Below are 16,807 nucleotides of genomic sequence, written 5' to 3'. Positions count from 1 at the left end.
TGATGAGGAGGATATTACAATCCCCATTCTACAGGTGTGCAAAGCTGAGGCCCAGAGCCATCACAGAGACACTCTGAGATATCCAAGTGAAGGGTTGGGGGAGAGTCTAGCCCCAAGCCCTTTCTGCATTGCAATCACCTGAGGCAGAGGTAGGCCCAGAGAGCAGGCGTCTCTCCACAGGTGGCTCTGATGCACAGCCTGGGCTCTAAGAGCCCTACCCTATAAGGTGTCTCTTAGAGACCACGCAGCCCCACCCTGCTGATTTTTAACAGAAACCCCCCATCCAGCATGCTGCATTCTCTCATCCACCTCCAGACACTCTCTCTCTGCAGAGCACCAAGCACCAACAGGGCCTCGGGAATGCTAAGAGCAGGAGACAAGGCTGCCTTCTTGTCTGAACTCTCCCTCCAGCTCCCTTTGATGGTGTCAGCTGCCCCAGGCCCTCCCAGCAGGGAAGCCTTTGATATCCAGGCAGTGGCTGGGCAGCTGGGCAGCTGAGCCTCGGGGAGCTGTCTTCTGAGGAAGAAGCAGAGCTAGAAGTAGAGGGTGAAGGCTCCTGGGGCCAGAGAAACACCTGGGCCTGGGGTGATGGTTGGAGGAGCTTGGAAGAAGACGCCAGGATTTGATGTCTGCTTTTCTGGCCAGCTCCAATGTTTTAAAAGTCGATTCTGGGCTCTGGCCGATAAATGACTGTTTCTCCTCTCCAGGCCTTGCCAGATTCTGAAGATAAATAGGGAAAGGCCACAGATCCATAGATTTGGAGGAAGAAAAAGATAAGATATAAGGGGGCCAGACTGTGGCTCAAGTCCTGGTCCAGGCAACTTGAAAATCACACTGGACACATTTGCACAAATGCCCCAAATCCCAGGAGGACAATGGAGGAGACAGGATTGTCAAGTGGTCATGCCCCCAGAGGAGGGTGATTTCTCACTTTCCTTCTCACTGTCTCTCTCTGGGAGCACATGCACCCTATGGCAAAAGCCATTAAAAAATAAATACACGGACCAGCAGTTAGCGTAATGGCTATGTCACTGGACTCCCACGTAGTCGACCGCAGTTCGCGTCCCGGACTCGGTGGCTTAAAACTCACGCCAGGCGTGTGTGCATGCATGCCCAAGATCCCGAGAGGAGAACGGAGGAGAAGGGATTGTGGCATGGCCATCCCCCCTGGGGGGCGCTTTCTCGCTTTCTGTCTCTCTGTTTCTCTCTGTCTGTCTGGTGAGCACACACGCTCTATAGCAAAAATAAATAAATATATACATACATATATACATACATAAATGAATGAGAGAGAGAGAGAAAATATATAAGTGTATATAAGGGGGGACTCTTCAAAAAGTTCATGGAGAACACACATAAAATAACTATGAATGGGGTTTTGTGCCAAGATAAACTTTAACTTTAATTCTAGATTTCCACAAACTTTTTGAAGTCCCTTATGCATATGCTAAACCATATGGCATAATCGTTCTAATGGACTCGAGATTCAATCTGTTAAGCCACTTAGGAGTGTGATGATTTCTCTAAAGCTTAGTTTCTTCACCCACAAAGTGGGGAAAACAGTACCTGACCCATGAATTTGTTGTAAAAGATTGAAAGAGGTCTTGGGTCAGCAGGTGGCATGGTGATTAAGGTGCTAGACTCCCCTATGGCTGATCCTAGTTCCAGTCCTGGATAAGGTGTGATCGACATCCTGAGAGGACAATGGGGAAGGGATTAAGGCATAGCCAAGCCCCCAGCGGGGGTGGGGGGGATTTCTCATTGTCCCTCTCTATGTCTCTCTGGAGAGCACATGTGCCTTATGACAAAAACTTAAATAAAAAAGAAGAAAGAGGTTTTGCGTGCAACATTCGAGTCGTGCCTGGCAAGCGGCGAGCACTGGCACACACCTCTGCAGAACGTCTCCTTCCCAGATTACCCCCTCCAAGGACGCCCACACTTCTCATCATTGTAAGCTAGAGGGTGGGGGCAGGAGAGCACCTTGGCCCTTCCCTCTGGCTTCCCCTCTATCTGCCAATATCTTGAGACATTGGTTCCCACAACCCAAAACTTGATGCTACTGGCATATAGTGGGTGGAGGCCGGGGTGCTGCTAAGCGTCTCCCAATGCACGGAAGCTCCCAGCAGCGGAGACTGTGCTGTGCCCAGGTAGAGATTCCGCCCTAATTTCTAGGAAAACTCTTCCCAAAACTGTCCCTCTGTTCTCGCAGTATTACAGTATCTGTCCTCGCTTCTTCACATCTCTTTGGTTTCATGGGGAGTTAGAGGGCTCAAAGTCATTGATCTTGGGTATAATTTAAGAATTAAGCTGAAAACAAAAGTCAGGATAGAAGATCTATAGTATGTGGGCTCTTCAAAAGGATCCTGGAGGGACCTGCAGTTACCGTAATGGCTATGTCGCTGAATTCCCATGTAGCTGACCGCGGTTTGAGTCCCAAATATGGTGGCTTAAACTCACGCTGGGCGCGTGTGCGTGCGTGCCCAAGATCCTGAAAGGAGAACGGAGGAGAAGGGATTGCAGTGTGGCCATCCCCCCTGGGGGGTGATTTTTCGCTTTCTATCTCTCTGTCTGGGAAGCACACATGCCCTATAGCGAAAACCTCTCCAAAAAAAAAAGAAGAAGAAAATGTGTATTATGGATGGCACGGATTTAAAAAAATGTATCTTGAACTTATAACTCCATCTTCCCACGAACTTTGGAAGTCCCCTATGTTTTAGGTCACAGTACTCAAGCTCTCATATGCTATGTCCATCACCAAGGGAGCATGGGAAATGCAGGTGCTAGGCCCCACTCTCAGAAAGGTTCAGGGGGTCCAAGGGACTCATTAATCTGCATTTGTACAATTGTCATTTCTAACAATCTGCATGACTGACAAGCTTGCAAGTGGCACTGATGGTGCTGGTCCTGGGTCCCGGCCGGTTTGGCCAGATCAGAGAGAGAAAGAGCCTGACCAGGGGCCAGGACCAGGGTCTCTTGATGGCTACACAAGATGGCCACTCTCCTCCTGGCATGGGACTACAAAGAACTTTAAATTAGACCTTACTTCTTCCCTTTAAAGGCTCGAGTGTTGGGACCAGCAAATAGCATAATGGTTACGTCACTGGACTTCCACATAGTTGGCTGCGGTTTGAGTCCTCGACCCAGTGGCCACAAACTCACACCAGGCATGTGTGTGTGTGTCCTCAAGATCCCAGGAGAAGAATGAAGAATGGATTGTGGCATGGCCATCCCCACTAGGGGGTAATTTCTCACTTTCTCTCTGTCTCCTTCTGTCTCGAGGCAAGCGCACACGTCTATACAGCAAAAATCTCTCTCAAAATAAAATAAAATAAAATAAAATAAAACCCTCATGCTGGGTGTGTGTGCTTGTGTTCCCAAAATCCTGAGAGGAGAATGGAGGAGAAGGGATTGCAGCATGGACATCCCCCCTGGGGAGTGATTTCTCATTTTCTGTCTCTCTGTCTCTCTGGAGAGCTCTTGTAGCCCATAGCAAAAATCTCTCTCTTAAAGGGAACCAGCAGTTAGCATAATGGCTATGTCGCTGGACTCACACGTAGTCGACCGCGGTTCATGTCCCGGACCCGGTGGCTTAAAACTCACGCCAGGTGCGTGTGCGTGCGTGCCCAAGATCCCGAGAGGAGAATGGAGGAGAAGGGATTGCGGCGTGACCATCCCCCCTGGGGGGTGATTTCTCACTTTCTGTCTCTATGTCTCTCTCTGTCTGTCTGGCGAGCACACATGCCCTATAACAAAAACCTCTCCAAAAAAAAAAAGAAAAAGTAAAAAAAAAAAAATCTCTCTCTTAAAGAAAACAAAAGGCCCTAGTGCATAACGTTGGAGATTCGGAGACAATTTCCTGAGTAATATTTCAACAATTCTCTCAAGATCAGAGTATTTTCATGGGGTCTTGAAGACTGAGGAGTGAAAGGTTTCTTTTTACTATGAAAACCTTCTAAACGCTCACACTACCCAACAGCCCCTCCCTACCACCTTCCTCCTTCCACTAAGCTGCCCTCTCTTGTGCTGCATCCTGAGTTGCAGAAGAGGTTCCCTCATCCCACAGCACGACTTTTTAAAAAAATTTTTTTCTTTAAGAATTATTTAATTTTTTTTAATGATTATTTTGTAACCTGCTATAGGGCACATGTGCTCACCAGAGAGAGAGAGAGAGAGAGGTAAAGTGAGGAAACTGTGGTCAGCCATGTGGGAGTCCAGCGCCTTAACCACCACGCCACCTGCTAGCCCCAACAGCACAAATCTCAAGCAAGCACCCACTTGCTAGGACGTGTCCCCTGAAAGGGAATGGAACAGGAGAAAGACGATATGTGGGGTCTCGTCCTAAAAGTCATGATGTATTTTTCTATGCAAAAATGCGTCATGACTTTAGACGACCCATTAGTTCATAGCTTTTACATGTCCTGCCTATTTTCCTCAAAGATCCTCCCCGCCTTCTGTTAGGAACATTTAGGCTGCCCCAATGGCCTGGCGAATACTATTTTTCCTGGTTGATTTACAGCCTATATAACAAAAAGCATGAGCGTCACAGTGGCTCACTAAAAACACAAAATCATAGCATATCTTACTACTACTCTGCTATTACACCGCACTACTGGTAACTCAAACAAAAAAGCAAGCAAGCGTTCGGGGCTTTCCAGAACCTCGTTCAGTATAGACATGGCTCACTTTGACGCTGGCAGGGATGATCATTCAGGGGACCCAAAATGGGTTCCGTGCCAGCCACCACAAAGAGACAAGACTTGATGACTAAGAAAATGAATGTATTCCGTGAGGCCAGCATCGGGGAGAGTCGACCAGGGTTGATAACTGTCTCCACCATACTGGACAAGATACAGCGCTGATGCTGGGGAAGAAACAAAGGGCAAGTGAATGAGGAGGTAAGATCACGTGGAGATCCCATGGGGGCAATGGGGGGCAGCGTCCCTTCTGGGCTTGCTGGCCCGCAGAACGGCCAAGCTCCTCTGCAAGGCGCTTAAAGATAAGCAACTTAACAAGGCAGCAGAAGCAAATGGAGTCAGTCCAGACAACTTGTGGATTAAAAACTGGGTGTGGCTTTGTAAGGTTTGAGCTGACAGTCTTCTCAGCCAGTCATAGGAACGGAGCCTGGTGGCATCTTTCTCTTCCCTGTCTCCGTAGCCAGAGTGTGTGAAGACTCAGCAAGGTAACTGTTAACCTCCAGTAGTTGAGCGTTAGGCCCCATCTACTGTGAGGAAGGTATCTGTAAGACTCACTGTGAAGCAAAAGACAGAAGTTAAAGGCAGACTGTCCGAAGGTCTCATCTATGAAGATGAACCTGAAGTGTAATATAGTCACTTTGGTTTTCCTTTTTTGGTAATTTATATATATTTTTAGAGACTAGCAATTGTCATAATGGCTATGTCGCTGGACTTCCATGTAGGCAAGTGCGGTTCAAGTCCCAAGCTCAGTGGCTTAAACTCACGCCTGACGCATGTGCGTGCATGCCCAAGATCCCAAGAGGAGAATGGAGTAGAAGGGATTGTGGTGTGACCATTCCCTTGGGGGATGATTTCTCACTTTCTATCTGTCCATCTCTCTGGTGAGTGCATGTGCCCTATAGCAAAAAAAAAAAGAAAAATAAAAATCTCTCTCTAGGAAAAAAATAAAAAAGATGTATTTGATCCTGAGGACAATGGAGTACCTCTGAAGGAGTTCATACAATCGGATTTAGAATACAGAGGTGAAGGCATTGTGGAAGAGAGGTTAGAGTGAGCTGGGACTGAGGATGTGCTAGATATTCATGCCCTTGTAGACACATCCCTCCTTCTCACCCTGCTCTGAGCCCAGGAAGCTGGCTTGTGTGGGCTGTACCAGTGGCTTCCTCTGGCTTCTATGCAGGTTATTCTCCACACCTAGCATCTAAATTAGGAACTGGAAACTCTTCACAAGTTCTCACCCGCTCTGGGTCTCAACTTCCTCATTAATAAAAAGACAACAGTGGGGCAGCCAGTGGCATGGTGGTTACAGTGATTAGATCCCACGTGACTGAACGTGAGGTCCGATTCTCAGACCTGGAGGCCTGAAAAACACACCAGGCAAGTGTGCGTTCATGCCCAAAGTCCCTAACAGAAAAAAGGAAGAGAAGGTCCCAGATGATATTTGTTTTTGTACTAACAGTTGTAAAACACAATTTTTCACATATAACATAGGAAGAAGTCCGTGAAGGCAAAAGTCATAACGCAACCCTGAGCATAGCCTAATTATACCCCTCCTTACTTGGAAAATTGCTAATTAAAAGAGAAAGAAATCAGCACTTATCCTGTCATTTTAGAAAAAACTATAATCACAGCCAGTTGATGAGGGGAAGGTTTTCTTTCCAGAAGAGTGTCAGCGAATAAGTATAGGTTAGGGGAGGAAATCACCCAGTTGTGCCAAATGTCCCCAGTCAGCAGTCCCTAGTCATGCCAAATGATGTGAGGCACTGCCCTGACCCTGTCTGTAGGGCCTGCCACTCATTCCCCCAGGTGTTGGGACACCTCCTAGCTGAGCCTCTCCTCAGGCACTGTCCTGCCTGGGAGGAAGAAGCTACCCAGCCCAAGAAGCCCCCTCCAGGGTGGCCTGTATCCAGCTCTTAGTTGATAAAGGTGTACAAGACCTAGTTTCAAATGGGACATCTCTGGGACCAGCAGCTGGCATAATGGCTATGTCACTGGACTCCCATGTAATTGACCACGGTTTGAGTCCCGGACCTAGTGGCTTAAACTCATGCCAGGCACATGTGCATGAGTGCCCAAGATCCCGAGAGGAAAATGGAGGAGAAGAGATTGTGGTGTAGCCATCCCTCCCCCCAGGGGGCGGGGGGCAACTTCTCGCTTTCTATCTCTCTGTCTCTCTCTGTCTCTCTGGTGAGCGCACGCACCCTATAAGAAAATTCTCTCCAAAAAAAGAATTTAAAAAAGGGACATCTCCAAAGGACCATCCTGTTCCACAGTTCCCTGTGACAGAGGCTGGGGCCTCCATTGTAACTGTAACGGTTGGTTACGAATCGACCTGAGTCTCTGCCAACCCTGCTCTCCTTATCCTCTCACAGATGTCACCAAGCTCAGTCCCCAGTTAAGCAGCACACAAGTCTGCATCTCAGAATCTGTTCCTCAGAATCCCACACTAAGACCCTGATAAAGAATGCATTCAGGCAGGAGTCATCAGTGGATGCTGTTATGGGTGGATTATTCTGTCTTTCCACAATGCCTGTGTCACAGTCCTAACCCGCAGTGCCCCAGAATGTGGCCTGATTTGAAGACAGGGTCTTGACAGAGGTAATCAAGTTAAAATGAGGTCACAAGCAGGGAGCTAACCCAATATGACTGGTGTCCTTATCAGAAGAGGAAATCTGAACTATGATGGGAACACGATGTAAGAGAGGGGAGAAAAAACAGCCATCTGCTACACGAGACTTCAAAGCATTTGTGGACGATGGAAGATGAAATTAAAGTATGAGTTTACTTTGGTGCAAAAAATTCCAAAATCTTGTTGAGGGTGGTGAATATGTTTATGTCTTTGACTTATTTATTGCACACTATATACATGGTTTTTAAAAATTATTTATTTTATTTATTATGATACCTCAACTTGACCAAAGGAAGACAGAGAGGGAGAGTGGGAGAGTGAGAACACAAGTTGCCAGGTGTAGGACTTGAACTGTGGTCAACCATGTGGAAGTCCAACACCTCAACTACCACGGCACCGGCCAGCCTGCATATAGATGTTTTAAAGACCGTTCTGTATCTTACAAAGATATGTCATGAATAGATGTAAATCATAAATTACAATAAATATTTTTTAAATTCCAGAATCTATACGTAGTTTTTTCCATGATAGGCATTTTTCATACATTTTTTGAACACCCTGAGTATAAGCCAAGGACAGAGACCTAGAACAGATTCTTCCTCACAGCCCTTCCAGAGGGAACCTGTCAATACCCTGATTTTGGACTTCCCCGCCTCCAGAACATTGACCTTAGAACATTTTATTGCTTTAGAAAATAACTTGCCTGAACTCTAGAAGTAAATAAAACTTCCCACTTCACACGAGATGCAGGCATTGTGGGGGCTTTCCCCAAAGCTGAAGGAACTCAAGGACAAAGGCTTCTGATCTTTAGAAGAAAACCTAAGACATGAATTTGGTTCAAACCCCAAGGAAGCTATCACTCCGTCAGCACCGCCAGGATAACTTCCCAGGGTGAAGCCCACACCTGAGTTGATTTCATTTCACCATCTACTACTCACAGTACCTCACCAGCACCCTCCTTTGTCTTGCCAAACAAAATAATGGGACAGCTTTGGGTGGCTCCGGTGTATTTTTTTCCCATGTGTTATTATGACAACTTTAGCTGAGCTGTGAAAAATTCTAAGACACGACACCTTGTGAAAATAAAGCCTTGGAAAGAAGCATTTCATCCTGACCCAAACCTAAGGAGAATAGCAATTCAAGTGACGAGGTGAGGCACAGAAAGCAAAGGAGAAAACACCACCTGGACCGTCTCTGAAGACCGGCTCCTACAGACCTTGGGGCTCCGTACCTGCTGGGGGACACTGTGTCCTTCCAGAGGCTTTTTATTTTTTTTTTTCATTTTTTCATTTTTTTATTTTTTAAAGGTTTTTGCCATAGGGCATGTGTACTTGCCAGAGAAAGGGAGAAATCACCCCCTGGTGGGGGAAGGCCACACTGCAATCCCTTCTCCATTCTCCACTTGGGATTTTGGGCACACTCATGCACTTGGCATGATTTTCAGGATGCTCGGTCAGGGACTCTAACTGTACAGTCAGTCATGTGGGATCCGGAGCCTTAGCCTCCACGCCACCGGCTGGCCCCAGAAGGTACACACAACCGCTTTCTGCTCCCAGCATGTTTGTTACTAAAAAATAACCTCAGATTTTTACAACAAGACTGATAAGGACTTGGGACCAGCAGTTAGCGTAATGGCTATGTCACTGGATTCCCACATAGTCGACCACGGTTCGCGTCCCAGACCCGGTGGCTTAAAACTCATGCCGGGCGTGTGTGCGTGTGTGCCCAAGATCCCAAGAGGAGAATGGAGGAGAAGGGATTGTGGCATGGCCAATCCCCCTGGGGGGCAATTTCTCGCTTTCTGTCTCTCTGTCTCTGTCTGTCTGGCAAGCGCATGCGCCCTACAGCAAAAACCTCTCAAAAAAAAGACTAATAAGGACTTTGTCACTTGGGCAAACTTGATTCAGCTTGAAAGACTGGTTATTTTTTCTTTGCTTCTTAAGGAGGCAGCAATTTACTTTTTCAATTATTATTATTTTAAGAAAAGGTCTTGCTATGTTATGATCTTCCTCCCTCGGCCTCCCAAGCAGCTGGGAGAGCTCATGGACCACCCACTCCCTCCAGCATCTGGGAACATTCTTCCTCTCCTCTCCAAAAGACAGGTGCTGCACCATGCTTCGGTTCTCTTGGGGTTTTGAGAAGTAATGGTCTTTCTCATCTGCCAACCCCACTGACTGACTTCACAGTTAAATCCATTTCCAGCTGCTATTTCTGGACTCTAGAAAGTCTGCCTTCTCCTGGTCTCCCCTCCTTGCCTTGAGCCTTTCCATGAGCAAAATTACCTCTTGTCTCTGCATCTTTTTCCTGTCGTAAGCCCGTCTATTGGTTAAGCCATTTAAGAACCACATCCTAGGCCAGACAGTGGCTTGGTGGTTAAGGAGGTTAGATCCCACATAACTAGCTGCATGGTTCCAATCCTAGACCCAGAAGCATGAAAAACATGCTGGGTGCATGTGAGTACATGTGCACATGTGCCCCAAATCCTGAAAAGTGGGAGAAATAGAAGAAAAGGGATTGCTGTGTGACTATCCCCCATGGACAGCTGCTTTCTCACTTTTTCTCTCCCAGTCTCTCTTTCTCTCTCTCTCCCTCTGTCTCTCTCAGGCAAGTGCATGTGCCCTCTGTCAAATTCAAAATATAAATAAATAACCACACCCTAAATTTACTTCTGCAGGTCTTCCCCCCAATAATTTGCTGTGGAGTGCATGCCACACCAGAGAGAGAAGAGGGAGAGAGAGAAAGTGAAAAGCACCCCCAGGTGGGATGGCTACGCTGCAATCCCTACTCTCCCATTCTCCTCTCAGGATTCTAGGCACGCACACACACGCGCCCCAAGTATTTCTCAAGCCAGCAGATCCAGGACTTGAAATGCGCAGCTGGCCTAGTGGGATCTAGTGGCTTTAACCACTGCACCAGTTGGCCCCCGCAGGTCTTGTTTCTGTCTAAACCTTGTTTTGTTTTGTTTTCTAAACGGACACATTTCAGTTCTCACAGTTCTTCCCTGACACTGTGTGTCCTTCGTGTGTGGCCAGTTAAGGGTGTCCTCCTCCTTCCTGCAGAGAGGAGGCAGCAGCCCAACCCAGCCACTCCAGTGGAACCTTAGAACCCCCAGGGAGCTTTCAACCGGGGCTGCACCCAGACTGTTCATTCAGGGCCTCTGAGGGGGGACCCGGGGGCTGGATTTTTAAAGCTCTCTAGGCGATTACAAAGGGTAGCCAAGGCTGAACCCACTGTTCACTATTCCCACTAGTGGTACACATTTCTGTGTTTAAGACACTTCAACCAGTGGGAGGGCAGAAGCTCCGGCTACTAGAGTAAAAATCTTGGTAGTCTAGGAAGGTCACCTGTGAAGGTCACTAGTTCCAAGCCAACACTTGGATCTTTGAGAATAGAGCCCCTTATACCCCAGTAAACGGGAAGATGAGGATCTCAAAGGGGATCTAACTTCTTTTTCTTTTAAAGAATTATTTCATTTTATTTATTATTACTTTTTTTAATTTTAAAGAATTGTTTAATTTTATGTATTATTACTCTTTTTTTTTTTAATTTGCTATGGGATACTCACTAGAGCGAGACAGAGTGAGAGAGAGAGAGCAAGCCGCCAGATCCAGGACTCGAACCTATGCAAGCCATGTGGGAATCCAGTGCCTTAACCACCATGTCACCTTCTGGCCCCAGGGATCTAACTTCTGCACCAGCATTGGAAGCTCTGACCCCCAGAGGATTTTATCTGGGAAGTCCAGACCTTCAGGACACCAGGATTAAGAGGTCAAACAGAGACCAGCAGATGGTGTAGTGGTTATATTGCTGGACTCTCATGTGGCGGACCGTGGTTCAAGTCCTGACTTTGTGCCTTGAAATTCATGCCGGGCCCATGAGTGCATGCCCAATATCCTGGGAGGAGAGTGGAGGAGACGGGACTGTGGCGTGGCCATCCCCGTGGGGGTGATTTCTCACCTTCCTTTTCACTATCTCCATCTCTGTCTCTCTCCTGTGTGCACATGCACCCTAAGGCAAAAACCTCTTAAAAAAAAAAAAAAAAGAGGTCAAACAAACCAACATACGGTGTATTGATGATGGGGAGGAAAAGAGGTCAAATAATTGGGAGATAAATAGCTACAGGCTATAATGACTGAACCTGTCTAGAGGAATCAGGAGGGCTACAAAGGGATGTAATTTCTTACCCAGGTTTTTTTTTTCTTCTTTTTACCAGAGGGTGCATATGCTCATGGGAAAAAGAGAGACAGTTAAAGTGAGGAGACCCCAGGAGGGATGACCATACTGCAATCCCTTCTCCTTCCTTCTCCTCTTGAGGTTTTAGGTACGATTCACACACACTTGGCATGTTTTCAAACCTCTGGATCTGGGATTCGAACTGAACAGTTGGGCTTGTGGGATCCAGCTCCCTTAACCGCTACTCCACGGGCTAGCCCTACTTGGGTTTTTGAGAAGGAATGGGACTTTTCTAAGCAGAGGGAAGAGAGAAAGGCACAGAAGTGCTTGGGAAAGGCTGAAGTGGCCGAGGTAGCCACAGCGCTTTCTGTCTGAGCCTCACCGATCCACTTAAGGAAAGAAGATGTCTGTGAGCCTCCAAAAACTGAAACTGCAACACCAAAATTAAAAACCCCAGGCCACCGAGAGGTCTCCCCAAGGGTCAGTAAGGAATTGCCACGTCCATGAAGATAAACTGGTTGCTGGGAAGGCAGAGGGAGTAGTTTGGGGCTGGAAGGTTAAGGTAGGGTTCTCTGGAAGGGAGGACGATAAGAGGGCAGGGCTAAGAGGAGGCCGAGAGGGATGTCCAGGCCAGCACAGAGGCTGGCCCAGGACTGGAGGCTCAGGGGGCAGGCTCTGGATATGGGTTTAGGATTACGTCAGTTACTTTTTCCTGCATACATGCTTCCGTCAATCATCCCAACTGCTGAGAGCCGCCAAGCAGTGAAACCTGCTCGAATTTCACTCTACCCCAATAGCCTCTGGAATACAGTTTGGCATCCCATAGTCTCGAGTTTGTCAGGGAAGATAAACATTCTCAGCGTTAATGAAAGGGAGGGGGGGGGCATGTTCAAGAGAAAGAATTTTAAGCACACCATCCCCTTGAACACGAAGGGCTGCAGAATACACCACCCCAGACATATCGTTTTGGCATAAAGACTATTTTGAGCTAAGGGCAACTGAGAAGAAGCAGGTACAAGGAAAGTTCTCTGGGGTCCAGGTGATGGTGCAGTGGTAATGCAACTGGACCCACACAGGAAGATCCTGGGTTCATGTCCTGGGACCTTCCTAAGCACGCAAGTGATTCAGCTGGCTAATGCTGGGGGTGAAGTGCAGTGAGAAGAACAGGCTGAAGCCACCGACTCGCTCATGGAAAAGTGATTCAGCTGGCTAATGCTGGGGGTGAAATGCAGTGAGAAGAACAGGCTGAAGCCATCGACTCGCTCAAGGAGAAAAGAATGGGAGAGAAAGAGAGAGAGAGAGAGAGATCTGCCCTCTGCCTAAAAGCAGAACATAAATCTGAAAGTGTGCCTCCTCTCCCCGAATCTTCGTAAGAGACTGTACTAACCAGCCCTCATCGCCCATCCGCTTGCCATAGATGTATGCCTTCCCTGAATTTGCTGCCTTAGAAACTCAAAACCCTTTTCTTCATCTTGTCACACCTTTAGAAATGCATCGTTCTGGGACCAGCAGATGGCGTAATGGTTACAATGCTGGACCCCCACATACTTGATCGCGGTTCGAGTCTCGGACCTGGTGGCTTAACACTCATGCCAGGTGCATGTGCACGTGTGCCCGAGATCCTGAGAGGAGACTGGAGAAGGGAATGCAGCATGGCCATCCCCCTGGGGGGTGATTTCTTGCTTTCTGTCTCTCTGTCAAATCTATGCACCCTATAGCAAAAATACCACTGAAAAAAAAATTGCATGGTCCTTCTGTTAAGTGCTGTCTAGGCCCAAGTGTTAATCACCCCTTTGAGCTCCCAGTAATGGATGTACTGTGATGCACGGGTTAGTAAACTTGTCTACATTTCTCGTTGTCAGTCTCATTTACAGAACCCCAGTCACGAAGCTAGGAGCGGGAGGGAAAAAGCACAAACACAGAGAGTTAGAAGGTGCCAATCAAGAGCCCACCATCTCCAAACAAGTTTCCCCTTCCTGCCTGGGATGCCCAGAAAGTGCCCAGACATATCGACCACCAGATGGGATGCATGCCCCACCTGATAGTTCAGTGCTTTTCCACTCCTTTCATTTTCATTTTCTACTCTGTGACTGATATGCAGAGGACTGGCAAAAAGCTGTCATTCTTGAGTGCAAAATCCTGAGTTCAGGGCCCACAGGACACAGCAGAACCTCCGTCGTGACTGCTCCCGTAGCCAGCCGGCTGTACTGGAAGCAGCAACTGTTTTGCCTTTGTCAGGAAGCCAAGGCGCAGAGCACAGCTGCTGGGCCACAGCCTGGCGTGGATCTAGCCTGGCTAGGCCAGCTCAGAGGAGCCTCAGGGCCTGTGAGCAGAGAGCAGGCCACCACAGAGAGCGCTGGAGTCCCCCTGACCCCCCACGCCCCCAGGCAGGGCACCTTTCTCTGCAGCCTCCCACCTCAGTGCCAGGAGACCTGCACTGTGCCACTCCAGGGCAGGAAGACCCTGGAGACAGTCGCTATCACCACCACAGCACTGAAGGGTGGAAGCTAGATCCAGGGTGCCCAGAGGGAATCGCACTCTGCTCCTGCAGCTGGGTGTCTGGGGGTCCCAACCCTGTAGCTTGAAAAACACACTGGGTGCATGTGCATGTGCATGCATGTGCGTACCCAAAATCCCAAAAGGAGAATGGAGGAGAAGGGATTACAGTGTGGCCCTCTGGGGAGTGCTTTCTCACTTTCTCTCTGTCTCTCACCAGCAAGCACCTGTATCCTATAGTAAAAATTAAAAAGATGCTACAGCACAGTGTACCACAGAAGAATAAAAAAAATGGACAATACATATCTTTTTTTAAAAAAACACACTAGACCTATCATCAAATGTGTACAACAGGGGCCAGAGGTGGCATAGTGGTTAAGGTGCTGGACTGCAACTTGGCTCATTATGGTTTTAGTCCCAGATCCAGTGGTTTGAAATTTATGCCAGGTGTGTGTGCATGCATGCCCAAATTCCCGAGAGGAGAATGGAAGAGAAGGGACTACGGTGTGGTCATCCCCCTTATGTGTGGGGGGGTGACTTCTTGCTTTCTGTCTCTCTCTGTCTCTCTCTCTCTCCAGAGAGTACATGCACCTATAGCAAAAATCTCTCTCAAAAAAAAAAATGTGCACAACATAACATATGTTCAGTGCTGAAGAGGATGAACACATGTATAACCTTGACTTGGTTATTGTGCATTGTATGTGTGCTTTTAAAAAGCCAGACTGTAGACTGCAGAGATACACATCTTTTATCTGTAAACCAGAAATCATCATTTCAGTACCTACATAAGAATCCAAACAGGCCACCCTCCTCCCTCCCTCCCCAGAGGTAGCAGAATGAGGGCGAGCCCCACTTCTTCCCTCATTTGCCCAGGATCACCGTTCACTTTGTGAGAGGCAGGCTGCTCCTGCCTGCTGTGAGCAAGGTACCTCCAGCTCCTGCTTTTTGCACAAGTCCTAGAATTCCAACCATAAATGTTACGATCAGGGTCCCCCTCCCTCCTCGCCTCACCTCCCTTCATCACTTCCATCTTGGCTCAGAGTGTGTTTTCTTCCAGGGAGGAAGGGGCTTTTCTCTCCTCTCCTGTTACTTCCAACGTCACCGGCTGTCTGTCACAGACTCCTTCATTCCGGCAATTTCAGCGCCTGCTCCGCGCTCTAACCTTGCAGGCCCAGTCTACTCGCCTACCTTAATCTTCCTACCTAGCAGATCCCGCTGACAGCCAGGCCCTTGCTAGGCTCTGGGACAGCTCCTCTCCTGGTTATCGACAACCCGTGCCAGCAGGGCACAGCTCCTGGGTCCCTCGCTCTACGTAAAGACAGGGACAGAGCTTGGGAAGAAATTAAACTTGGGATGCCAGGGAAGGGGGTGCTTCCAGATCCTCCACCTCAGGGTCTCCAAGGTGGCTCCCAGACAAGGGGCATCAGTGCCACCTGGGAACTGGTTGACCATGCTGGTTTTGTCACCACCAGTCTAGGAGGAGTGGAGCGGCGGCTCCTGAACGCTGCATGAACGATGACAACGAAGACTAGCGTTCGCTACGCATGGTCACCGTGCAACAGCCACTGCTCGAAGCACTTCGCTAACTCATTCAGCCATCACAACAGCCCCGTGGGGAGCTGAGTACTATTAACGGTCTTGCAATTTTACTGAGGAGGAGCCTGAGAAACAGAGAGGTTAAGTAACTTGGTATATTCACACAGCAAATTATAAAACCGGTCAGGCTTTATATTCACACACAGACACACATACACACACACTCCTCCTCACGCTTGCTTTTGTTTTCTCCACATCAGACCCCTTCCTGGAGCTTGGGTGAGGTAGGCCTGGTCCACTATGATAGAGTATATAAGGAGGTCTTCAAAAAGTTCATGAAAAATGTGTATTATTTTAAAAGGAGGCATTGATTTCAACATTTTTTTTCGCACGAAAAGAAACTCATACTTAATTCTTTTTTTTTTCCCACGAACTCTTTGAAGTTCTCCGATATAACACAGTAGCCGAGGGCCTGCATTTGGGCCTAACTGCTTGGGCTCGAGTTTGGTTCTAGCGTTTAGTGAACTTGGACTCTCTGTGCCTGTTTACACAGCTGCAAAACAGGCATAGTAACTGTACCGATGCAGCTGAAAGGAGGTTGTGCAGATGAAAGAAGTCAATACGTGTAAGCATTTGTTACCTTACGCTCTCGTAGGCCACTGACTTGTAGAGAAAAATGTAAGGAAGGAAAATATGGCAAAGAGAAGAGAGGAAAAGACGAATTTGGAGAGAACACCCCGAGAATTTTGGAACGACCTGGGTAAAAACTCTGAGGTGTCCCTGCTCCGTTCTCTCCTCTGCTCGTGGAGCACATGCCAATGAAGCATCTCGTGCATGCTTGAATGGTGGAAACTGAGTCTGTCCATTCCGGGCCCCAGGCACCTGACTGATGAAAGCAGATGGTGTGAACTCAGGCCCACCACCTCTGTCTCTGAGAACTGCCTGCTGTAAGCAGAATTCTGTGTCAACGTATAGCGACTCACGTATCTCTGTTGATGGAAAGAAGCAAAAAGCATGGATAAGTCACACCACACTCCATAAATACGTACAATCATTTTGTTAATAAAAAAAAAAGAAAAAGACTGGGTTGGCTCCATGGCCTTTTGGTTAAGGGAGTTGGATTCCACACAGCCAACTGCGTAGTTCAAGTCCCAGACCTGGTGACTTGAGAAACACACTGCATGCATGTGTGTGTGTGCTCAAAATCACACAAGGAAAACAATGGGGAAGGAATTATGGCATGACCATTCCCCATGGGGAATGCTTTCTCCTCTCCCCC

General features: G+C 47.9%; 1 protein-coding gene across 1 annotated transcript in view; it reads right to left on the bottom strand.

The window, feature by feature from the left end:
* SCD5 (stearoyl-CoA desaturase 5) overlaps positions 1 to 16,807 on the bottom strand; it is a 173,996-nt gene that overhangs the window by 77,893 nt on the left and 79,296 nt on the right. The window lies entirely within an intron of this gene.

This window comes from Tupaia chinensis, unplaced genomic scaffold, assembly GCF_000334495.1.
Source record: "Tupaia chinensis unplaced genomic scaffold, TupChi_1.0 Scaffold000318_1, whole genome shotgun sequence".
Classification (NCBI taxonomy): domain Eukaryota; kingdom Metazoa; phylum Chordata; class Mammalia; order Scandentia; family Tupaiidae; genus Tupaia; species Tupaia belangeri.
The sequence above is the reverse complement of the archived record's forward strand: the minus strand, read 5'-3'. Positions and strand labels throughout refer to the sequence as shown.